The sequence below is a fragment of the Camelus dromedarius genome, chromosome 4, assembly GCF_036321535.1.
Source record: "Camelus dromedarius isolate mCamDro1 chromosome 4, mCamDro1.pat, whole genome shotgun sequence".
Lineage (NCBI taxonomy): Eukaryota > Metazoa > Chordata > Mammalia > Artiodactyla > Camelidae > Camelus > Camelus dromedarius.
This window is the reverse complement of record NC_087439.1, coordinates 93,981,680-94,006,288: the sequence shown is the minus strand read 5'-3', so window position 1 is coordinate 94,006,288 and position 24,609 is coordinate 93,981,680. Positions and strand designations below refer to the sequence as shown.

The following is a 24,609-nucleotide window of genomic DNA, read 5'->3' as shown; positions in this document are numbered from 1 at the left end:
CCAGTCCTTCAAAGATCATCAGGCAAGCTCAGGTGAGCTCAGGAGGCAACTGACACCTATTACGAGGAAGATGCAGAACTCAAAGAAAGTTGCTGTCCCTAATTTTCCTTCACTCTCCTGCTGTCTGTAGCTCCATCTGCTTTAAAAGACAAGATTCAGTCTTCCTTTGATGGGAATCTAACTTTTCCACCTGCTGGTCCCTAGTAGAGAGTGCCCCACATACTGAGGAGAGAGCAGTATTTGTGTAATTAACACATGAAGTAAAAGTGATTATAATATTACAGCCGTGTTTATACTTGGGTAAGACCTTCTCCCTACAAAAGGTTCAAAAATTGTTCGGTTCAAGCCACTGACTCATCCATTCAAGGATCTATTGAGCATTTCTGCATCAAACTGCACAAGAATTAACTAACGACAGAGTTAGTGGTTATATCTGTCTGAACAGGACTGAAAACCACCACCCTGGTAATTTTCAGTGTCTTGATAGGACTGCCAGTTACACACACGCGTTTTCCTGGTGGGAATTCTAGCTGCGCCCGGCAGAGTTGTGCACTGTATGTGAGTTGCATTCCAGTGAAACATGTCCAAGAAAACCACCAGTCCCAGCCCACCATCCGGGGTATCCTGCCACACCCGTGGGCGTATCAGCTAACCCTGCCTCTGTGCTGGCCAGGGCACCTTTCTTGAAGTGGGTTTGCAGAGGTAAGCATGGGTAGTCTCCCAGTCTCTCCCAGATCATTCGTCCCTGTAGGTGGCCCAGGGGCTCACCCACCCCAATGAGTGTGCAAGCATGCACCCCACAAGTGCACCCACATGGTAGTGTTGAGTCATCCTGAGCCCAAAGTCAACTGAAATCCTTACGCCCACTGTTTATCCGGGAGGCATTTCTTTTCATCAACCGCTTCCCCAACCCGCACCTGACTAGCTGATTAACTAAACTCCTGCGCCTCCTTCGAGCCCCGCCCCACATCTAACCCGCAGTCAGAACCTGTCTCAGCACGTCCCTTGGTGTCCACTGCTACCCGCAACCTTGGAGTTTACATGATTCCTTCATTGGCTTTGGTTCGCACAAATCCCTGCAGCGTATGGCTGCAGCTTTTAACCCCTTACCCTGCAACCTCAAGGTACTCTGCAACGAAACAATAACGACGCACGGGGCTTTATTTGGGGGTCTCCACAAAACAAGGAGCTGACCCCGCAGCAGAAATTAAGGTGATGGTGGACACCAGTGGGTGAAAACTTGGTGTGTAATGGATCTGAATGCACCTCCAGCTTTTAACTTCAGTTTTCAGGAAGGAAAAACTAGACCTAGTAAAAATGGACTCACTTTTGTGGGATCTTTTGAACGTGTCTCCTCCAAACCCACCTGTCGTCCCCACCCTCCATGAGACAGCTGGTGCCAGCTCACGCATTCCACAGGCCCTGCTCTGCCCCCTTCCTGGTGGACAACCACTGGTCTGAAATAGAGTCACACGGGTCTAAACACATCCCTTGGGCAAGATCACCTCAACCACAGTCTTCTAACAGCGACGCCCAGGCTGGGATGGCCCACCTGACCATGCCCCCTCAAAGTTGCCCCAGGACCTTGAGCTCGGCCTTCCATCCCTATGAATCAAGGAGAAGTGAGGACTCTCTGGAAGATGCACGAAGTAGGTCTGGAGATGCCAGCTTACCAGGGAATCATTTCAACTTTAAAACACAGGCGCATCCGGCAGGTTGAGAGCCAAATCCTGCCAACGACGTTACATCAGTGGAAAGCTCTTTCAGACCTCCTCCCTCAATTACAGAAACAAGTTGCACCCAAAATGTTCTTTAAATTCTTGCCAAAGTGGCTGCCTGCGGCCATCAGGATTAGAAAGCGAGTTCAGGGCTCTGTGACCCCTGGAAGCTGGGAGGAAGGCTCTGACCCCGAACTCTGGCTCCCGGGGACAGCGAGACAGGCTAAGGCCCCAGGTTCCCTCTGGCCGTCACCCTGGCAGCAAAACCCCTGGAGCACGCTCCACGCTGTTGCTATAAGTCCCAGGTGAGAAAGACTGACACGTCCTCCCAAAGGGACCCTGCTCTTCCATCTGAGAAGCCCAAATGCTGGCGTGCCTTTCACCTCGGGGCTGCCAGCGGAAACCTGAGCACAGAACGAGGCACAGGACCCTGGGACCCAGCAGCAGAGGGCCCTGCCAGAGCTGTGCCCCTTCTAAGGAGGCACCCCGTGTTCTCATGGGCCGCCACTGCCCCTGGGGAAACACAACTCCACGCGGTACAGGCCTGTCCAGCACACTGGGAGCGTGCGGCGGCCTGGCCGTAACCACTCTGCCCCTGGCCAGCTCGGAGCGGAAGGCTCACTCTCAGAGCTCCGCCAAGGTCAGGCTCCAGCTGCGGCCAGATTGGGTTTAAACCACAACCAGGAACCCCAGGGCCACGACTAGGGGCCAGATGTCTCTCCTCCTCAGACAGGGCTCACACCCCGCAGCATCACCTCCTGACCCTGCCAGCCTCTCTCCAGCATCACGAGCTCATCACAATCGGCTGCTGCAGTAACACCTTCCCTGGACGGGGTGAACAGCTCGCATCCCTTAAAGGCTGCTTTAATACTTCAGATTCTTTCTTGAAGGTGTTACAGACCTCCTAGGGCAAACACAGAACGGTAAAACCTTCCTGCTTGCTATTCAAATAGCCAGTTTTCACCTTACAGGTTTCAAGTTTTGATACCAACCGTTGTCATGTTTCAGGATGTTCCCTGTGGTTATAGGACGTCCATGGTAACCGCACTAGGTTTTCCTCTTTAAATGGTTTCCGTTAATGTACTTCCATCACTTTCACACTCAGTCCATTACAAACAGAACAATACAGACAATCATCATACTTTATGATCGAATTCTGTATAAACCTGGGGTCAAAAAACAAGCTTTAGGAAGACTCAGACCTCTGCCACAGTGTGCCACCTCCAGGTGCCAGTCTCTTTGAGCATCAGTTTACTGATAAGAAACCCTTGCTCCGTACCTCCCACGGTTATTAGAAGGATCAGATAATGTAATCATCTCTGCCCGAGTGCTGCGTGAGCCAGAAAGTCAGGTCGCAGCACAGCGGTTAATGGTTATTATTCACAATCACGGTGGAGCCGCACCCTTACTGGATAAAGCCTAGAGCATCTCGTACCCACTGCTCAGAAATGCAGCATCTCTCACACAGAGCCGACTCAAAGGTTCTCTCCGGACTTCTTTTCTTCCACCCTGGAGTTAAGCTATCATTGTTGGGTATTATCAAAGTACCCCTGCCAAAATATTAGGGACCAAAGAAGCCAAAAAGAAGTAAACACCAAAAAAAAAAAAAAAAAGCTAGCATCAATTAATAAATCACTCCCAGATGAACAGCTCTCCAAGGCAACTCCTGTACTTGAAGACGCCCCAAACAGAGGCCCACAGTATCTCTTCGTTACAGAGCAAGTGTCATTCACTCTAAGACTGAAAGCACCCTTGGATTCACCTGGCGCTGCCTGAAGGAGACACCCGGAGAGCAGGAAAGGACACCCTACCAAATGCCACCTCGGTCCAGCACCTGGAGAAGCCACTGCCAGCGAGACGGAGACAAAAGAAAATGTGGAAATACCCTATGATGGTTAATTTTATGTGTCAACTTCTCTGGGCCATGATGCTCAGATATTTGATCAAACTTCATTCCAGATATTTCCGTGAAGGTGCTTTCTGGATAAGTAACAACTAAATTGGGACACTGGGTAAAGCAGACCGCTCACTCTAACAGGGGTGGGCCTCGTCCAATCAGTTGAGAGCCTTTAAAGAAAAGGCCGAAGTCCTCCAAGTGAGGCCTTTGGACTTGAGCTGCACCATCAGCTGTGCCCGCCAGACTCTGGACTTACATCTCCACAATTATGGGAGCCAATTCCTTAAAACAAATCCAACCATTTAAAGAACAGAGAAAAGGAAACAGGCAAGTGGCCAGCATTTCTAGTCTCACCATCAATTAAAAAACAAAAATGGGGAAGTTTGGTGGTGCCTCAAAAAGTTAAACACAGGAGCACCATATGATCAGACAATTCAGTCTCTAGGTACATCCCCCAAAGACCTGAGAACCAGTAACTCAAGTAAATGCACATACAACCCTACCCACAGCAGTGAAAAGTGTTGGCAGCCCAAATGTCCAACAACCAATGAGCGGAACAACTCTGGTTCTAGTTACGCTATGGGATATAATTACTCAGCCATAAAAAAAAAGCCAGATCTTGACATGCTGTCACCTGAACAGACCTCGAGGACATGGTACTGAGTGCAAGAAGGCAGACATGGAAGTCCACATATCCTGTGATTCCGTTCATTTGAAATGCCCAGAGCAGGTAGATCCAGAGACAGAAGCAGACTGCTGGCAGCCTAGGGCTGTGGGGAGGGGGGGACAAGAGTGGCTGCTAATGGGTTTGGGGGTTCCTTCTGGGGCGATGAAACTGCTCTGGAACTAGGCAGGGGGGTGGGTGCACAGTACTGTGAATGCACAAAATGCCACTGAAGTGTTCGCTTTAAATGATTCATTTTTTGGTGTGTGTGGGGGGTGCATCTCAATAACTAAAAACAAGCACAAAACGGCAACAGCAAAAGGGCCGGTGTGCCCACTGGGAGCCTGACCCAGGGCTGCACTGAGTCCCAAAAGACCGCTGTGCCCAAGGAAGAGGCTTTTAAAAGGAAAAGGCCTGAGACCACGGGGCAGGGGGAGGCAAAGAGCGCTGACCAGGAAGCCAAGGCATCACCTGGTAACCTGTCAAGGACTGACAAGGGCTGCTCCTCGCCCGACCTCTCAGACAGACCTCCGGGGCCCCCAGGACGCTTCCCGCCAGGAGACAGTGGGGCCGGCTCCCAGCGCGGCAGCTGGAACAGAAGAAATCTTTTGTTTCTGAAGTCCTCGCGGCACAGACTTGGACCTGCGCACCCTCACCCACAAGTTACATCTGGGTCAGTCAGCCGCGAAAATGGCACCCAGTGTCACAAGGGCTGAGGAAGGTAGTCTCACGGCGATGATTCTGTTTCCTGACTTTCTTCCCAAGGATGATTAAGCTGGGTGCATTTTAACTTCAGCCAGTAATAACACAATCCTATCTTCTATGACTTCAGACTATCAAGGAAAAGGAAACAATTTTAAGATATATTTATCTATCTAGACAGACACAGATGCATACCATACATGGTTTGTATGATAAATAGAAACATAGTTTATTTAGATGTATAATTTTTAACCTAAACACTGAAAAATTATCAAGCTTTCATGCAAATATTTAAATAGTGCAGTATGATTTTCCAAACTGTGACGAAAATACACACAAAATATAAAATCCACCATGCTACATGTGCTTAAGTGTAGAATTCAGTGTCACGGGAACAGTCACCGTCACTGTAAAGGTCTCCATCACGTCACTGGCTTCTCACGAAGATGCCTGGGAGTCATCAGGGGAGAAGGTCCTGCTTTTCCTGGGTTCAGGATGCACAGCGAGGGGGTGCCTAGCAGGTGCTGGGCCCCAGGCATCCTGCACAGCTCCAGGGGCCATCCTGTCCCACTCAGGCCCAAAGAACACAGGGCAGACACAGAGCGACCTGCCTCTGACGAGGGGCGGTCCTGATGAAGCCACACCACAACCAGCCGCTGGGATGGGCCCTGGGATGGCCCCTGTGAGCACCCCACCCGCCCCCACCAGCCCTATTCACAACAGGCCCAGGCTTGGGTTTTTTCAATCTGCACAAAGGCAATCTATCAGGTCGGAGCCAGCAGACATGCGGCTTTAGCGGGTGACATCTCAGGAACGGCCAGCCTCCCTCCCTCCCTCCCTCCCTCTCGGAGGAGGGGCAGGCAAGCCTGTGTTGAAGGCACTTCTTGTTTACGGCTGATTAAGCCGAGCCATCACAGGGGGACAACACACACTCCCCGCTCAGGGAGCTTGCAGGAAACGGCCACACAAAAACAAACCGGGGCAGCACATGGCCAGCCTGCCCCCCAGCCACACAGCCATGCTCTGGGCCGCAAGGACCCTGGGCCACCGCTGACCCCAGAGAGTGATGCGAGAGCGTCTGATGACACACATCCAGGCCTCCGCCCCGAGCAGGCACTGAGCGAGAGGCCAAGTCCAGTCTGGCCAAGGATCCGGGCAGAGGGTCAAGACAGTCAGGATTAAATCAAAACTGCCCAGTGCAGGCCGCCAGCCACAGGGATGAGGCTGGTCATAACTGAGACGCGCTGGGAGTGGGCACAGCACCGCACCCCGAAGGCTCGGCACCAAGAAGAACGCAGCACACGCTTCCCTCATAGAGTCCACGTACAGCGGGTAGGAAGGACAGGACTTTGGACGTGATGGATTAGACACGATGTCTTCATAACTAATTCCACCTGCTGCCTTTTGTTATTTTTACATGACTACTTGAGAATTTTAAAGGACTCAAGCAGCTTACATTCTATTCCCACCAGACAGAGCCGCTGAGGGACCTCAAGGAAGTCCCAGATTTCATGACAGTATCAATTCTTTCCTTGGGGAGGTAGCAGGGGCAGAGTCTGGCGTTCAAGTACAGATGGGAGCTGGAGATCTAGGGAAGGAGGGAGAGCAGGACTGACAAGGGGGAGCCCTGGAGCATGAGGAGCCTGTCGGATCATCAGGATGGGCAGAAATGGCCGTGCCACCGTGCCCAGGCAGACCACTGGAAGAGAGCCCGGAGGGATATGCTCTTCAGCGGGCATCACCTCCTGCAGGGGCTGCAGGCAGCGTGCTCCCTGCAGCTGGGGTGGCTGTCCTCTGCAGGAGGGCCCCGGGGCCCAGCATCCCCATCTGCAGTACACACGCCACCAGGAACGGCTGTCCAGGGCCTGGTGGCCGTCATCACATAGCAAGACCCCTAGTGAACACCACAGCTACACACAGCAAAGCTCTTAAAACCAGATGCCAGGTCCGCTCATTAAAACTGGCCAATGCTTCCAGGCCATGCAGAGAGCAGATGTTCACGGAGCACAGAACGCCTCCCTGAGCAGAAGACAGCGAGCTTGCAAAGCTCAGTGCACCTGGAGCCTGTACCAACGACCACACACACACACACGCACGCACACTAAGTGCATCAACTCACACAGACTCAGGTGCCACCTCCAGGTCCCCAAACAGCAGGTTAATAAAAAAGACTGGAGAATGAGGCGAATATGGCGATCGGCAGACTGGACAGAGATTCGGGGCACAGAGGGGAACGAAGCCCAAACCCGACCTCTACCCTTTACCTCTGGGGAACCGGAGGCCCCGTGTCACGCAACCTACTAAGTGTCAGCTGCACTGTGACCCCGGCCTCCAGGGCCCCCGGCCTGGTGCTCTGCCTGCTCGTCACCAGATGTTTCATTCTTGCTAAAAGTTCAGCTGCCTGGATGCCAACTGCTGTGCCCAGGGCAGCTTTCCAGCTCAACTTTCAGGCAACAAGTTTGTCACCTGAACGTTCCAAGTCACAATGTTCCTACAAGGGCCCCAGAGGCACAACCATGCGGCACCCGCTGCCCCACACTCTAGGACGGAGCTGCTAAAGGAAGAACTCAGTATTGCCAGATGGGACGGGTCGTGGTCACCTCGGGCCGCTGTAAAAATAGGCCATAGGCCATCTGGGTGCCTTAAACAACAGACACTTATTCTTACAGTTCTTGAGGCTGGGACGGACTAGATCAAGGTGCCGGCTGATCTGGTTCCTGGTGAGAGCTGCTTCCTGGCGTGTGGAAGGATGCTTTCATGCTGTGTGCTCACATGATGGAGAGAGAGCGGTCCCCCTGGTATTTCTTCCTATAAGGGCACCAACCCCATCTTGGGGCCCCTCCCTCAAGACTTCATCGTAACCTGATGACCTCCCAAGACTCACTTCCTAATACCATCACCCTGGGGTTCATTAGGGTATGCATTTGGGGAGGACACTGCTGAGTCCACAATGGGGTACACCAAAACTCTGTCATTCACTGACCTTCACAGCCACAGAAGAGGAGAGACATCTCTTCTGCTGAATCCTCGAATTTCCACTATCTGGCTCAAATCATGTTTGGTTCTTCTAGCCAGGATGTGTCAGCTTGAAACTTACAGGTGACTGCCGGGAGACTATAGTGCTGTGTAGACATTCACATCCATCTGTCTCCTCAAATGCTGCATCCTCACTGAGGGCCATGTGGGCCACCTCAGCCATTCCCCATCCTCAGACCCCCAGGTCCCTCTGCGGGCAGAGCACTGAGCCCAGGCAGCCCCTGGCTCCCCCTCTGGCCCACTCTGGTCCCGAGGACCATGCCTGCTTGACCATCTCCCCTGCAGCAAGGTGTGGCTGGGAGCATCACCCATCAGTGAGACGCCAGGAGCAGGCGGCCGTCCCGGGAGCCCCAGCAGGAGCCCAGACAGACAAGCCTCCGGGAAGAGGCATGTCACCCACGGTGCGTCTCTGCCTTTCCGGGGTTACTGAAGGCTGGGCCGGAACAGCCAGCGAAGCTGGGTCCCCAGAACAAAGGAAGGTCTCCCGTGGGAGGATATGGCTTGGCTCATAAAAAATCCCACTCTTCCATACCTTCTCTTTGGAAAAGAGAGCAGGAGGAAGGGAATGGGATCCCTGGTGTCAGCAGATCATTCAAAAGAGACAGACTTCCCTCCCCCATCTCAGGAAAAGGGCAGTTATTTTACAGAAAGAAAAAGGACGTCAGAGAAGGGGAGAGTCAAGGTAAATCTACACGTAGAAGAAAAAGTTGAAAAGACCCTTTCCAATAAAGAAAACGTCTATAAATATCAAATGTGCAAATTTGCACACTTGCACTCCTCCCTACACAGCTCTCTCTCCCTGGTTACAGGACCGGGGCCGGGGGAACGAGCATGTCTGTGGGTCACAGGGACAATCACCTGGGCCGCCAGGGCACTGAACACGCTACTCACTGAGCCAGACAAGTGACGGGGGAGAGGAGCTCGCGGACAAGGCGGACGTTCACAGACATTCTCTTCAATAGCTTATAATCAGGCTCCCCTCCCCCCAGGCTCAGCCTTCGTCATGTTTCCCTGGCTCTGCTTCCCACGGCTCAGGCACCACGCCCGCCTTCATGGCTTCTGCCACCTTCAAGTCCCACCTGCCACTTACGTGCTTTCAGTCAGCTTTAAGCACTTTTATATCTTACAGTATTACTACTTATGAGCAGAGGGTTTTGATTCCCTCTTAATACACATTAAAAGACAAACATAATCAATCCACAGGGCATGCACACCAGCTGAGGACGCCCCCCATCATACTACGGCCTGCCACGGCACGTAGACCACCGAGCGGCGGGAAGCCAGCACCGAGTCCAACAAGCTCTTCACTCTCTGAGTCACTTAGTGAAAGTTTAGAGGCTAAACCAAAGACACTGGAAAATATTCAGAATTACTCATCTGGTCTTGTTTGTTGGTTTTTGGGGGGGGGGGGTTGGGGGTAATGAGGTTTACTGATTTATTTTTAGAGGAGGCACTGGGGACTGAACCCAGGACCTCATGCACGCTAAGCACGTGCTCTACCACTGAGGTACACCCTCCCCCCACCATTTGGTCGTGCTTGATTTTTTTGTTTTGGGGGGGGTGGTAATTAGGTTTGTTTTATTTTTTTTTATTATTTGGAGGTACTGGGGATTGAATCCAGGACCTCGTGCATACTAAGCACGTGCTCTACCACTGAGCTACACCCTCCCCAACTTGGTCTTGTTTGATTTTACTTTTCTCGTTGTTCTTTTCCTCCTGTTTGCTTGGCCGACTAACTGCTCTGGATACAGTCTCTTAGGAGCGCAAAGACCTCCCCCTAGAAGGGTCCCGTGCACGGCCTATCTGGTAAACACATCACCAAAATGAACCTAAAAGGATGACTCTTCACTTCCTGAAAAACAGGCTGATGGAAACTTTCAAATCAAGGAAACCGAGACTTCAGTGGTGGGAAGTGTTTAAAGAGAGATTTAAAGGTTCAATCTGATTACTGCTATTAAAACAAGAAATCATACTGTTACAAAGGGCTCTTTGTGGTGGCTGTAATAATTTACTTTCTCTATCAGATAATGCACCTTAACTAATTATAATTTGTTAAAAAGTTTATGTGTTTAGCAAGCCAAAAAAAAAAAAACCTACAAAAGCCTAACACATACAGGCGAATCAATCCATTTGTCTTTCCATTAAGGTAAGGGAACATTTTTAGATTTTCTGTTCGGAAGATTTTAATGCCAAGTTGGAGGGAGTGGGTGGTGGAGATTCAGTAGGTGTTTTTAGAATGATTATCCAAATGATAAACTCAAATGTATTCACGCACAGACTGAACACCCAGCTTGGACTGAGCGCTGCAAAGCGGACGGCACCTTTTAGGTGGCATCCCTGGAGACCTTAGGCGTGAGGTCAGGCCTGTCTCCGGGGGCTGAGACAGTGAGCAGCGCCCCGAGGTACCCAAGTCCTGAGAGGCCAAGAGTCAGGCTGAAGCCAGAGGGCTTCTGGCCAACACAGGAGGGGTCAGGCTAAGTGAAGGGGTCGTGCCAGGAGTGGGGGAAGCTGAACCCAACGCCAGCTGGCCAGGGGATCCACCTGGAGACAGCTTCAGCCTGTGAACACACGGGCCTCCAGCCTGAGCCAGCTGGTCCCACAGACGGGCCGAGGGGAGAATCTGGGTTTTAGAAACGCACATTCCACGTGGTAGAGTCTCCTGACCAGCCACCCCGGCATGACTCTCCACATTAACTAGGGCCCTCTTTTCCCCCCAAAACATACCTGCCAGGCCCACCTACGCTGAGGGCTGGTGGCTGGGCTCCACACCTGCAGCCTCCACCAGCAGAGAACTCAGTCATCAAGCCCTTCCGTGTGTTTCCAAACCTTCCTACAGTTCTAAGTTGTACTCATACCTGTAATTACATCATTTAGTATTACACAAATTGATTAAATGGCAGTTTTAACAAGAGTAACCATAATTACATCATTTGATCAAACGTTACACAGACTGATTAAACAGGAACTTTAATAAGAGGGTTTTCTCTCTGGAAAATTAAGTTGAATGTTTTGGGAAAATTCAATGCAGACAAGCTTTTTAAAAAAAAAAACTGTTTTTTAAGTAAATGTGTGCAAGGTCACTGTAAAGATGGGGAGGAGGGTACAGCAGGAATCTAATAGCAGCCCCTGTGCTGTTTCCTCTTTGTTCACGTTCCAAAAAGAAGACACACGCCACCCCACCCGGATGCCCTGGGAGCCCCTGGAAAGGCCGGGCGTAGTCTTGCTCATTTTTGAAGCCTCGGTCTTGAGCATGTGCTCGGCGCACAGTGGGTCCTCATCAGCATGGCTGAAGGCTGTGAAATGATGCCGACAGTTGGGACCCTGAAGGCACTGGAGAGGCAGGTGCAGGAGCCTTTCCGAGGCTGAGAGGGTCTCAGGCTGAGGTGATGGGAAAGGAAATCACTGATTCCCTAGAGAGACGAGATCTGGGCTGGGGCTGAAGCCCGGGTGCAGAGGGAGAAGGAGGTGCCTGGCAGAGGGGATGCAGCAGCCAGGGCAGAGGTGCCGGGGCTCGTAGGGGGAGCAGAGCAAGGGAGAGAGGATGCAGGGAGTCCAGAGGGCAAGGCAGGACCCCCGTAGCCTGGAGAGCCAGCCTGGCCTGCAGGGACCAGGGTCTCAGGTCCCCACGGGGAGGCATCTGGGCCACAGTCCACTGAGCACCTCCAGGACAGCAGCCGTCACTGGCCCAAGATAACGCTGCTAAGCCACCAGCGACTTTCAGGTGATGTCCCAAATGTCCTGGATTTATGCGACTGTAAGAAGTTGAGTCTCATGGCACATACTCAGGTGCAGACAGCTCTGAAGAAGGATCAGCTGACTCGGGATGAGGCAGATTCCAGTCCCACTGGGAAGCAGACAAACTCTCAGGGATGTTAGGAGGTTAACACCTTCTTATCACGTCAAGCAAAACGCAGTGCAGTTCAGCCCCAAACAGAGGCCAAGTCCAGACCAGTGCCGGAGCAGGGAGCAGACCAGGGGCTCTGGACCTCCAGGATGGGGAGCCACCTTTCCCTGACCGAGCATCCACTCCACCACTGGGCCCTGCTGGCCTCATTCCTAAGCCAATCCATCCTTCTGTCTTCCAGAAGAGCTGTCTTTGAAACAAAGATTTATAATTTCCCTACAACTCAAAAGAGTTTTTCAAGTAAACTACATACTGGAAAATGGCCTGGGAAATGGGTTTCTATACACAAAAGCATAGACAGCTAACATTTTAACCTCAGCCACACAGGCAGTGGCTAACATGAAGGAAATATCCCACATCTGCATCGACCAGCATGGGAGCCACCAGCAACACGTGGCCACTGGACACAGAAAACGTGGCTAATGTGACTAAGGAACTGAACATCTCATTCAATTTAAACGGTCACTTGTGGCTCATGGCTACCAGCCTGAAGGCGCAGCACTGGATAATACAGACATCACATTTAAAGTATTTTATCTTGACAGCAAGACACCTGAGACTTCCTGAGTAGTGCTGCTTGCCAGGCACTGTCTTAATCACCCACACGTATCATCACACTTCATCCTGATAAACTATTATCAGAGGGCTGCCATTACCCCCACTTTACAGATGAAGAAACTGAGGTTCAGTGAAGGTGGAATCCAAATAATCTTAAGACTTAAAAGAATCAAGGGACACCTGAACAAAACTCATTTTAAAAACCAGCATCTGGGGGACGGGAGGTGTGTAGCTCAGTGGTAGAGTGCGTGCCTAGCATGCACAAGGCACCCAGTACCTCCATTTAAATCAATCAGTCAGTCAGTCAGTCAGTCAGTCAGTCAGTCAATCAATCCGAATTACCTTCTCAAACAAAAAAATTTTTTAATATTTTAAAAATTAAAAAAAAAACAGCTTCTAACAAATCAGCCAAACATCAGCACTTAGACATTCAGTGGCCATAAAACCGCCACCAAACTCACCTAGAAAGGAGCCAAAAGAATTTTCAATTAGCAAGTCACTTCCGTCTCAAAGTCTCTGCAAAACACGAGAGAACTGGGAGGGTGGCACTACATACAGTGTGCTTCCCATGTTAAAAGGGACCCAAGTTTACCTGAAAGTCTTCGTCCGTCCCCTTTTTAAAAAGGGACTTTCTCATACGCAGCGAGATAAGGATCTGGCTTTGACATTCCTTTTGGCCAGCCAGAGGGAAACCTGCCTTAGTGAAGCTGTTCTTGCCTTGGAAGGAGGTCCCACCCCGATCCAGGCCCCAGACACACAGGGCGTCCAAACGGGGCAGGGCTGGTGCGTGGTGACAGCTGCCCGCAGGAGGCGGCGTGCTTCTCTACCAGGGCAAGGGGCCCCGTTTCTGCTCCAGGAAGAACACAAACCTCACAATCCCTGCCCAGCAAGTAAAGAAAGGGCTGGACGGAAGGCAAGCCTGGGGCCTCATTCTCAACAAGGTGAAAATCAGCAGCCGTGGGCTTTGCCTTTAAAGAGCAAAACACTGAAAGCAACAGAGAGAAGGAAGGAAAGGGGGAAGCACCGAGAAGGGGACGAGCAGAGGGACAGGCTCTCCAATGCCTTTAATCACGGGCCACTCACTCCTTGTTCTCCTTTAGATTTTCAAATCTGGGGTTCTTTTTTTTCTTTTAAAAAAATTTTTATTGAAGTATAGTTGACTTATAATGCTGTGTTAATTTCTGGAGTACAGCAAAGTGATTCAGTTATACACACACATATTCTTTTTCAGACTCTTTTTCATTATAGGTTATTACAAGCTTTTGAATATAGTTCCCTGTGCTCTACAGCAAGAACTTGTTGTTAATCTATTTTGCATATAGTTTGTATCTGCTAATTCCAAACTCCTAACTCAACTCTGGTTTTAATGTTAATTCTATAAACATTCTAAATTTATACTTTTTTTTTTTATTAAGGAGGTGAAGAGAGCACCGATCTGAGAAACGACAGCATGCACTTCCTGGTACCGATCAGCAATGGGGATTCTGGACCCAGGTGGCATGAGTAACAGGTACCACATAGGGCTCAGCCCCAAGAGGGGACCTCACCTCCTGTGACCAGTGAAGCCAGGAAGGGCCAGCGAAGGTGAGACCACAAACCCTCCCGTGTGGTGGGCACAAGCCCACCGGTGCCCCTCTCCTCTGAATCACCTGAGTCGGGGCACAGGGCTTGCTCATGGGCTGTTCTCACGTTCGGGGAGGGCAGAACCCTGGGCTCAGAAGCATAAGGGTCTCTTTCCATTTCGCTCTTCGCTACACGGGGCCCCCCAACAGTTCAGCCTGTCTCCCCACCCGTAAAACTGATTAACGAAGCTGACTCTGGAAGGTCGCTGCGAGGATTAATGAGAACACACATAAAGGGATGCCTGGCCCAAGACAGGCATCCGGAAGTGGTCAAGTTACAGCACTAGGATCCTTCCTCACAGTGTGTGACGGACTGAACCACGGGCCCACAAAGATGTCCACTTCCTAGTGTCCTGCATCGGTGGATATGTCACCTAAGGCAAAAGGGATGTGACTGAGCGTTGCCTGGATTATGCCGTGGGCCCAGTGTCATCACGAGGCCCTCACGGGAAGGAAGCAGTGGAGCTAGAGTCCGACAGGACAATGTGACAGTGGAGCAGAGGGACAGAGGGACTGGAAGATGCCAATGGCTGGCCTGGAAGCTGGAGGAGGGGCCAGAAGCCAAGGAAGACGGGCCGCCTCTCGATGCTGGAAAAGGCAAGGAAATGGTCCTCCCCTGGAGCACCCGGAGGGGCTGCAGCCCATGGACACATTTAAGAACCTCAGGCTTTCTAAACTCTGAGCAAATAAACACGTGTGGTTTTAAAGCACTACGTGCACCATAATTTGCCACAATAGCTGTAGGAAATCCACCCACAATGGTTTTCATCCCTCTCTGCTCAATGACAGAGCAACCCACACCCTGTTCTGCAACATACACGTGAACTTCTCCTCCCTGCACCTGAGCCGGGCTTTGCTGCTCTGTCAACACCCACCCGACACAGACGCACAGGTGCCACCACCTGCTCGGTGCTGGCGCGGAGGATGTGCCCTGTGCAGCAGAAACAAGGCGAACCCCACTCCAGTGGCCATGCGTCATCGACACGAGAACAGGTGTAAATGCTGAGCCAAGCCCCAGGCAGTGCAGGCAGCGCATGGACAGCCACTCCGAATCCTTAAACCTGGAACCGAGCGTCCGTCTGGAACCATCTGTTTGCCTTCACACGAGCTGGTGGGATTTCACGCGACTCAGTCAGGGACGAGTTCCACATGGGCCTCAACCTGACAGCTTCTACCCTCAGTTACCCCCTTTGCAGGATGCCATCCAGGGGTCCCGATGGCCCTAGAGACATCACGAAGTCAGCAGGAAATCCCTGCTAAGAGGACCAGAGATGGAAGGGCACTGGCAGTGTCGCCCACCCCATCCTCCAGCACGCCCTGGGACAACCTCCCAGAGATGTGTCCACCCAGAAAGTACCTGGCGCCACAGCTACCTTCCGGAAATTTCTCAGCTCCGGCCCACAGCCACCTATCCCCACCCCAGCAGATCTCTGGGTGAGCATTTAGGTAGTTCAGTAGCCGCACAAAACGGTACAGGCTGGGGAGCAGGCTGCTGGCGGACGCCTGCAATCACAGCCCTGAGAACCCAGGCTGTTCACAGGCAGACCTCCGAGCTGCAGGGACACAGCACAGGCAGAGTGGGCGTGGGCCCCGCCGCGGAGAGGCCCCAGCGGGGAAGGGACGCAGCAGGACCACACGGCCCCAGCAACGATGCAGACACGGTCGAAGCAGGAGACCTCTCACAGGGCCAGGCGACCGCAGGGAGGGCAGCAGGGAGAAGAGCACTTGGAGATAAAGATGAAGACACAGAGAGCCAGGCGGTCAAGCAAACTGGTGCCCAGTGCCAGCCTCCCCCCTCAGGAGAGGAGCCACCGGGCTTGAGACAGGATAGCAGGAGAAGGAGCCCACAGCCCCGGGACTCTCCTGGGAGAGGCAGGTCCTCTCCAGGGACAGGCAGGTCCTCTCCTGTGGAAGAGACAGCCTGTCTCCTCGCTTTCTCCCAGGATCTCCATTTCCAAACATCCTCTCAGCTCACCTGTGCCAGGAAAGAGGCTGAGAATCCAGTCCACACATCCAAGCTCCGTGCACACCCTCTGCCCACAGCTGCCCACTGGCCTAGGTGGGGCCCCCTTAGAGGGGTGGACCTGGAGAAGAGGTCTATGCACCGCTGTGGCCAGGCTCGGGCTCCTGGGCTCAAGAATCCCCCCGACTCAGAATCCTCCCCATCCCAGGGCAGAGGGCCATGGGACGATGCAGGCAGAGACTGGAGTGATGCAGACACAAGCCAAGGATGCCAGCCAACACTGGCAGCTGAAGAGGCCAGGAAGGAGCCTCCCCAGGGTCTCTGGAGGGAGTGTGGCCCTTTGACCTCTGATTTCAGGCTCTGGTCCTCAGAATGATGAGAGAACAGATTTCTGTTGTTTTAAGCCATGCTGTTCGAGGCTCTTCATTTTGGCGGCCACGGGAAACTAACACAGGGCCTTTAGGGCGGGGAATTCCAGGTCCACATGTGTTGGACCTGGATCGCATCCTGCTCGGATCTGCGTCCACTCATGTCTCTCTCCAACAGATTCTCCCTGAGAGCCGGCTGGGTCCAGCTGGACAACACAGATGACACGGAGATGAAGCACCTGCTCTCCGCAAAGCTAAGGAGGTTTAAAACCCTGGCAAGGGGCGCACAGCTCTTGGGGGAGGGGGCTGACGCCAGGTCCCGGGTGAGGAGCCAGGCTGACACCTGGCCCTGGGCTGCTCACAGCAGGCAGGCCCTTGACGTGCTAAATGGACGAGTGACGCCAAAACTCAAAGTTCAGGAGATGCCACTGCAGGCATCGTCCAAAGCACCAGTACCTCCACAGGATGTGCAGAAAGCTGGCTGCTTTGGGTATTTGGCCCAAGCATTTCAGATTAAAATACCTCCCCCATTCAAGGCACCCTCGGGAGGCCTCCCTCGGCCCTCTGTTATGCCAGACAAGATGGATTTCTGCGGAAAATAATGCTCAGTAACAGTAACAGCATCCCCTCACCCCTACCCCCGAGAGTCTGACAGCTCGAAAGCAGGGCTCAAGGCTGCAATTTAAGCCTGGTTCAGTGGTCCAAGGAAAACATCCTATGATGTCACATCTTGGTCATTCGTAGCTTGACCGCTTTAAGATTCGATAGATACAGGCCAGGGTCATGGTCACAAGTAGGTTTTAAAAGGTTGCGTGGGCTGTAAACTTGTGCAGAATGAAAGGTAACTGCCGAGAGGAAGGCCAGCTGACTTCTCCAGAGAGCACCCCCTGCGGAGACGCAGGCACCAGAAGCAACACGTCCTGCCGGGGAAGGGGCTCACGGAGGGACACACAGAGCCTGGGCCAGGGAACCAGAGCCCCGTGCGGACCACCTGCTCGATAAGGCCCCGTGACCCGCAGCAAGCGTCTCAACCCGCCCGGCGGGGCTCTCTTCTCTGCAAAGAGGGATGACCGCCAACTTCATCGCGACTGTGATGAGAATTAAATCAAGTAACAACTTTCAGCAGCTGACACAGTGCCTGTCGCACAAGACACCCAATAAACGTGGCTTCTTTCTCTCTCCCAGAGGGGCTCGCCCTTCCCAAGCCAGAGCAGAGTTCATTAGGATTGAGAAAATTTGGCAAACTCCTAGAATTTACTCAGAAATACATTAAAAAAAATCGCCCTACTAAGAACAGGATGATCATTTATTACAACAACCCAGGCCCCTGGGGTTATAATCTACACAGAGAGGGTTCTGGAACTACAACAACTTCCTGTCCGGCTGTAAAAACAGAACACTGTTTGGTCTAAGACCCTGGATCCAATTAATGCATTGATTTTCTCCACAGAGGGAGCCAAAGCATCTCAGTTTGTGTCCACACAGAGGAAATCGGGACCGATCCGCGGAGCTCAGGAAGCTTCTCAGGGGTGCCTGCTGCCGTCTGGGCAAGAGTTAAAGCCAGTGTAGACCGAAGTCACGGCCTTAAGGTGAGGGGTCAGATTCAAAAGGGTGGAAAGGGCCAGGCAACCCAGAACCAGAGGGAAGGGGCAGGACCGAGAGATGGCCAAGGGGCTGGGGACATGGAGTGGGTCTAGATGTCCAAGCATGGTCCCAGCCAGGGGGCTGCCTGGGGGCGCGGCCAAGGGCTGGCAGGAGGCCCACACTCTCTGCATCCCCACACCAGGCCCAGAGCGCAGACTGATTCTGTAACCTGCACGGCACCCCGGGACAGAAAGAGGGTGCTGCGGTTCCCACTTACAGAGGGGGAGGCAGGGCGGCCTGACACGGCCAAGGTCACTCCCCTGTTCGGAAGGAGCAGAGCCAGGGCCGGAGCCCAGGCAGCCTGGCTCCGGGGGCCTTGCTCAGACCAAGGACTGAGGACTTCTACAAGGAACCTAGAGGGAAGGAGGGGTTCGAGAAAAAGCCTAAAAGACAGCCTCTGGGTCTGGCGGTTAGAAGGCTGCTGGAAAGCTCCAGGCACGGGAAGACAAGTCCACGGCTGGGGGCTGAGGAGGGACTTGGGGGTTCGGGGTGGGGTGGAGGGGCCGTGGGGCCCATGCCATTCAAGAGCACGTACTCCGAGATGCACAAAGAGGCAACTTCCCTGCCCTTCTGCACGGCTAGGGCTCAGCATCGCCATAAAGGACCATCGCTCCTCCTTCCTCAACCACACAGCAGCCAAAAATGCACCCGCACCCTATAATCACTCGATTACAGTCACAATGTGTTACGACTTGACTACACTGCCGGCTCCTTACAGGATGAGAAAACAAAGGAACTGTTTCAATTGTGCCTAACGGTAACAGATGAATAAAGGAATCGCTCTCCATCACGCTGAACGGCCTTAGAAGTCAAACGCCCATTTCCTTTAAGACCGCCTGAGATCATCTTCCACGTGCAAAAACGTTAGCGTTATTCACACCCCCTCAGTAAGAGTGCACATATTTTGTCATCGTCTGTTGAGAGTTTTGTGTGTCTGCTCAACTCAACAGTGTCATAGAATTAGCTAGTTTGTTTGGAGGAAAAAAAAAAAAACCAGCTGGTCCGGGGAACAGCCATATGTGTGAGCTAAAATGTAAAGCCTTGTGTTTTATAAAATATGACAAAAGTCAAGCTCAGAGGACATAAAAGAAGTTGCACTTCAGCCCGGACGGGCAGCCAGGGCCTTTCTCTGCACAACAGAAGCGGCTTAGGCTCAAATCTGTCAACAGTTTTTAAATCAAAGGCCTCGGTTTCTGCCTTAATCACTAAGTCAATTACAGTTCTAATCCGAAAAAGGTACTTAATGGGCCTTTATTCAAGTTCTCAGATATTCTTCCCAAATACTGAATTAACAACTTAATCTTCTCATATCCTCAGCAGAGAGGCAGCCGGCAAGAGACTTGGGACCCCTGCCCGGGGCCGTGATGAGGGTCCAGTCGGCCTCTGTGCCAGGAGGGAGCCAGGCCCCCTTCACACCCCCCAGGTCAGCAGACAGAGGAAGCGGGAGACAAGGGGGTACCTGGTCGCTCCCACCCCTGGATCAACGGGGCAGTCGGTCCAGCTACCCCCAGCCCCGCCGCAAATCAAGAGATCTGTAAGCGCCCGCCTCGCTCTTCCTCCACAGACCCTGGTGGCCCCCCAACCTCCAGGGTTCCTAAAGGTCACGTGTTTGTGGATAGGTGAGAATTCAAGACATAAAGAAGTAACACTGCAAACCGTGGGGAAGTCCCCAGGCAGCCTCCTGAAGCCCCTCTGATCAGAAGGGAAGCTGAAATGCTGTGTCCATGCGAAGACTGCAGACCAGAGGGCAGAGCCAGAGTAAGAGACAAAACGGCTGTGCACTGGGACCCAGGCCGCCCTGCAGGACCAGCCCAAGACAGCTGACCTCGGCCGCCACTCCCCTCCGCGGGCCTTCTCCCCTCGGCCCAGGCGTCACAGGAACAGCGCACTCTGAGGATGCACTGAGTCCTTTGCTGGCACTGAGTCTGATCGATGTTTTTTAGGACTTTTTCAATGGAACAGGAGGAATTCTGACGGGGTGGGGGTGGGGGCACATCCCGCAGGGACCTGAGTTTCCTGGAGCATCACCAGATCCAGCAGAGAACATAACACCTAAAGTTTACATCTGAAAAGGGAGGCGTTTCCGTTTCCTGTTGCTTCTGTAACAAACCCACACACTTAATGACTTAAAACAACATGCACTTACTCTCTCACGAGTCTGGAGGGCGGGACCACGGGTCTCAAATCAAGGCCCCAGGGAGGAACCCTCCCCTGCCTTTTCCTAAAGCCTTTAGAATCCAGCCCGCTTTGGCCCACAGTCCTTTCTCCAGCAACGTGGCCCCAGTCTGGCCCTTCTTGCTAAGTCACAGGTCCCTCTCTGCCTTCGTCTCTCACTTAAGTGCCCCTGTGATTACTCCAGGCCTACGCGGTAACCCAGGCTAATCCCGACCTCAGGGTCGTTCCTCACACCTACAAAGTCCCTCTCGCCATTTAAGGCAACAGAACCACAGGTCCTGGGGATTAAGGCCCTCTCGGGGGTCATGACTCCACCCACCACAGAGGCAGAAGGATGAGGGGAGACAGCAGACCATCCCTTATGCTTAACGTGCTTTTGGACATGCGTTCGCGGGCGGTCCCTGCCGTGCTGCCTGTAACGTGGGGCAACGGGGACGGACCAAGGAGTGCGGAACAGGGTCCAGTAACAAGCACGGGGCCGCACAACAGATCCGCAAAAAGACAGATCCAAGCACGCGGTGTGGAGAGACGTCCGAACACACAGTGAAGGGGAAAAGCAAACTGCAGGACGGTGTGTAGGGGCCACCGTTTTCCTTTTAAAAAGTGAGGAATTAGCGCTATCTCACGTCACGTACAAAAACTAACACAGAAGAGATCAAAGACCTAAACTTAAGAGACAGGGCCACACGACGCCTAGAGGAAAACAGACGGGTTAATATTCATGGCCTGAGACGAGGCAGTCAGTTCTTAATTATGACACCAGAGCCCACCAGGCCAAAGGAAAAGCAGGCAAACTGGACTTCACTACAAGCTTCTCATAGCAAAGACACTATCATGAAAAGACAACACGCAAAATGGGAGAAAATACTTGCAAACCTGATAATCAGGGTCTAGTATTCACAATAAAAAGACAAATAATCCAATTAAAAGAAGGGCAAAGGATTTGAATGGGCGTTTCTCCCAAGAAGACATACAAACAGCCAAGAAGCACATGAAGCAAAAGCACGCCCACCACCGCTAGCCATCAGGGAAATGCAAACCAAAACCACAATGAGGCCACGCCCACCAGGTCGGCTCCAGTCAGGAGGGCAGAGGTAGCAGGTACTGACTGGCAAGGGCGCGGAGAAATGAGAGCCTCGCACGCTGCTCGCACCTCGGAGGAAATTACTCACAGTAACCAAGAGAGGACAGCAACCCAGGTGCCCTGTCCACCCGTGGGTGAATCGACAAACGAAACACAACACACACATAACACAATGGAATTCCATCTTAAAGAGGGGAACTTCTGACACATGCCTCAACATGGGAGAAACTTGAAACCATCGCTACGTGAATGAAGCCAGGCACTACAGACCACAAAATCTATGGTTCTATTTACATGAAATGTTCAGAGTAAGCAAATCCATAAAGAGAAGAATTAGAGGTTGCCAAGGGGCTGGAAGGAGGGTTAATTCCCAAGGGGCCGGAAGGAGGGCAATGTGGACAGTATCTACTAACGGGCACAGGGTTCTTCCGGGGGCGACAAGAATGTTCTGGAATGAGAGACCGGTGGACGGCTGCACAACTCCAGGATGGTTGCACCAAAAACCAATGACGTGTACACTTTCAAGGAGTGAACGTTACGGTATATGAATAATACTTCAACAAAGCTGTTATTTTTAAAAAGTAAAAAAAAAAAAATGGTTTTCATGGGCACAGAATATTTCTGGAAGGATCTCCAAGGAACACTACCAGTGGTTACCTCTGGGGCTTTGGATCAGGAAGCCCCTGTAACTTTCCATCTTCTGAGCTACCTGGGTTTTCCCAGAGTGAGCGCACATCACTCTCACAGCGAACAAACGCGGTCCCTGTGAGGCCTCAGCGCCCGCCCCCAAGACACAAGACGACCTCAGCGCTCACCTCCCTGGACGATTCCCAAATGGTCCTAGGACACTCAGATCACCCCATCAGCACAGTCTCACCAACTCTAAGCTGGCAAATACGTATATTTAAAAAAAACAAACCCTTCAATGAAATGTGTAATGAACTTTTTTTTTTCCTAATTACAAACAGGCCTGACCGAGGCTGCGTTAAGGGGACCTTTGCACAAGCCCCACTTCCACCCCCAGGACCGTGGGGCTCCGCGGGAGATCAGTCTGTAAAGTATGTTTATGGATGAGGGTGTGACCGTATTATTATAAACTACAGAGGCTGAAAGTCGTTGCATCTTCTAACCCAACCTTTCGAGGCCGCATCCTCAGATCGCATAGAAACACGGCTCCTCTGGGAAAAGCAGATTGTGCTTCCTGGAACTCCGGGTGAGGGAACGCAGCCCTTCCATTGCTCCTGATGGCTAGGACCAGAGGGCAGCCGGGTTAGAGGGCAGAAAGGAAGCTGATGGAGACATGAGAACATCCTGGAAGGGCTCTGAGCATTTCCAAAGGCTTGAGAGGTCAGATTTCAACACATGTGGTTTTCCTGGTCGCACTCTATTCTTAGACTCCACCGTGTGCATCAGAGGAACCGGGAGACCGGGACGGAGAGAGGCCCCCAGAGGGTTTGGGCACTGTGGCCTCTCTACCGACACCCTTCTTAGGGCTGTGCACCCGGATTCCCACGTGGCTCACCTACAGACCCGGGCATCGTCCCATCCTGGAAGGCCGAGGTGTGGGCATCTGGGACAAGCCTGGCTTGGGCTGCGGGACCCAGCCCTCCTGTCTTGTCTGGGGCCACTGGAGCAGTGGCTGGGTCCTAGAATGCAGAAGGCAGGTGCAGGCCAAGGACAAAGGGACTTGAGGGGGTCGCAGGTCTTGGAGTGGGGCTGGTGGGCAGAAGGAGCTGTGACACCAAGCTCACCAGGACGCAGCTCTGAGGACCTGGGGCCATCTCTGCTGTCAGCAGCAGGAGACCAGCATGTCTGGGCGAGGCCCCACCATACGTGCACCCCTTTGGGCTCGGTACCCCCGCTGTCCTCCCAGAGTGAAGCTGAGCTCAGCACCGATCACTGTCCTCCCTCACGGCTCCTCCCTCGCAGCCCACAGACGGAAGTAAAGGAAGAGGCAGCCAGGCCTGGGAGGCTTGCTTTTCAGTCTGCGTGGCCCTGGCCATAAACAGCAGAGTAGGTGCCCCAACACTCAGGAACACAACCAACCAATCTCCTGGCCAAACCCGCAGTGGCCAGCCTCAGACAAACGGCCCACCACCGCCAAGTGGCTTTTCACCCCCAGTGCCCAGACACGCGTGGTGACCCCCAGGTCTCTCCTCCTGAGCACTTCAGCCAACCCTGGGCTCCACCGAGGTGTGACTCACAGAGCCAGGCTGCCAAGATCAAAGCAGACGTTCACACGTGTGCTTCGGGGCATCTTCCTCCTATCCTGCCAAAACAACATGAAGAAAAGCCACAGGACTGAAGGGACCCGCCTGGCCTCTGTCCAGCCCCGGACGCCACCCCAATGTGCGTGCACCCACATGGGCAAACACAGGGCATCTACAGGCGGGCATCTTGTTGTGGCCGCAGCCAGGTCGGCCTTCACTCAGAGACTGGAAAGGGAGACTGACGGGCACACGTGAACGGGGAGCCCGTCCTCTGGTTCTCAGCTGAGCAGCCCCACTGGGCAGGCAGGACGGCCCGGGGACAGGACAGCAGGCTCCTTGCATCACAGAGGGACGTGGACGGCAGGAAGAGGGGTGCCCTAGAGCGGGGGTGCCCTAGAGCAGGCGCACCTCGGGCTCCTCTAGGAAGAAAGGCTTTCCTCGCTAACCCAGAGTCCTAACAGAACGGTCCACCTGGAGAGAAGACCCGCAGAGCTCTGCCGCGAGGCCCCAGGGCCCAGGGCCCTCCATCCCTCTGAACCTCACCAGGGCTGCCCGGGGCTGCAGAATTCTGCTGAGAAACCACCTCCGCAACCTCTCTACAGTTTAACTGGCTGGAGAGAAAGTTTGTCTGGCAAACTCAAGCAACGCTTCCAAATGGTCTGAGCACGGGTGTGTAAATGGCAGGCTCCTTCCTCCCCACTAGAAGCTGGAGGCCTCACTGGTGGGTCCCCAGAGGCACCTGGAGCAAGAGGCCCAGGTGCAGGGGGGCTGAGGTCAAGGGGCGGCAGAGTGGCAGCTGGGTCCCGGTTTCCTCTTCTTGCCGGGAAAGCTCCCAGTGCGTCCCAGGGCGCCTGAGAGATGGTGGCCGCGCCCACCCAGCGCTGTGCCCCAGAGCCTGGGCCCAGGCAAACTTCCCGCATAAGAGACCCAAGTAAATCCTGAGAAGCAGCTAAGCAGGCCACACGCCCTCTTCAGCACAGACACCACCCGGCAGACCCAGGCTAATTAAAACAAGAGGCTGGAGATCAGGCCTCCCAATTACCTGCTAAATTAACGCGCTGCCT

General features: G+C 53.1%; 1 protein-coding gene and 1 non-coding gene across 5 annotated transcripts in view; both read right to left on the bottom strand.

Moving 5' to 3' along the window:
- AGAP1 (ArfGAP with GTPase domain, ankyrin repeat and PH domain 1) overlaps positions 1 to 24,609 on the bottom strand; it is a 520,758-nt gene that overhangs the window by 444,470 nt on the left and 51,679 nt on the right. The window lies entirely within an intron of this gene.
- Positions 9,614 to 9,686, bottom strand: TRNAT-AGU (transfer RNA threonine (anticodon AGU)). The gene has a single exon. It is a non-coding gene; the product is annotated as a tRNA-Thr (tRNA).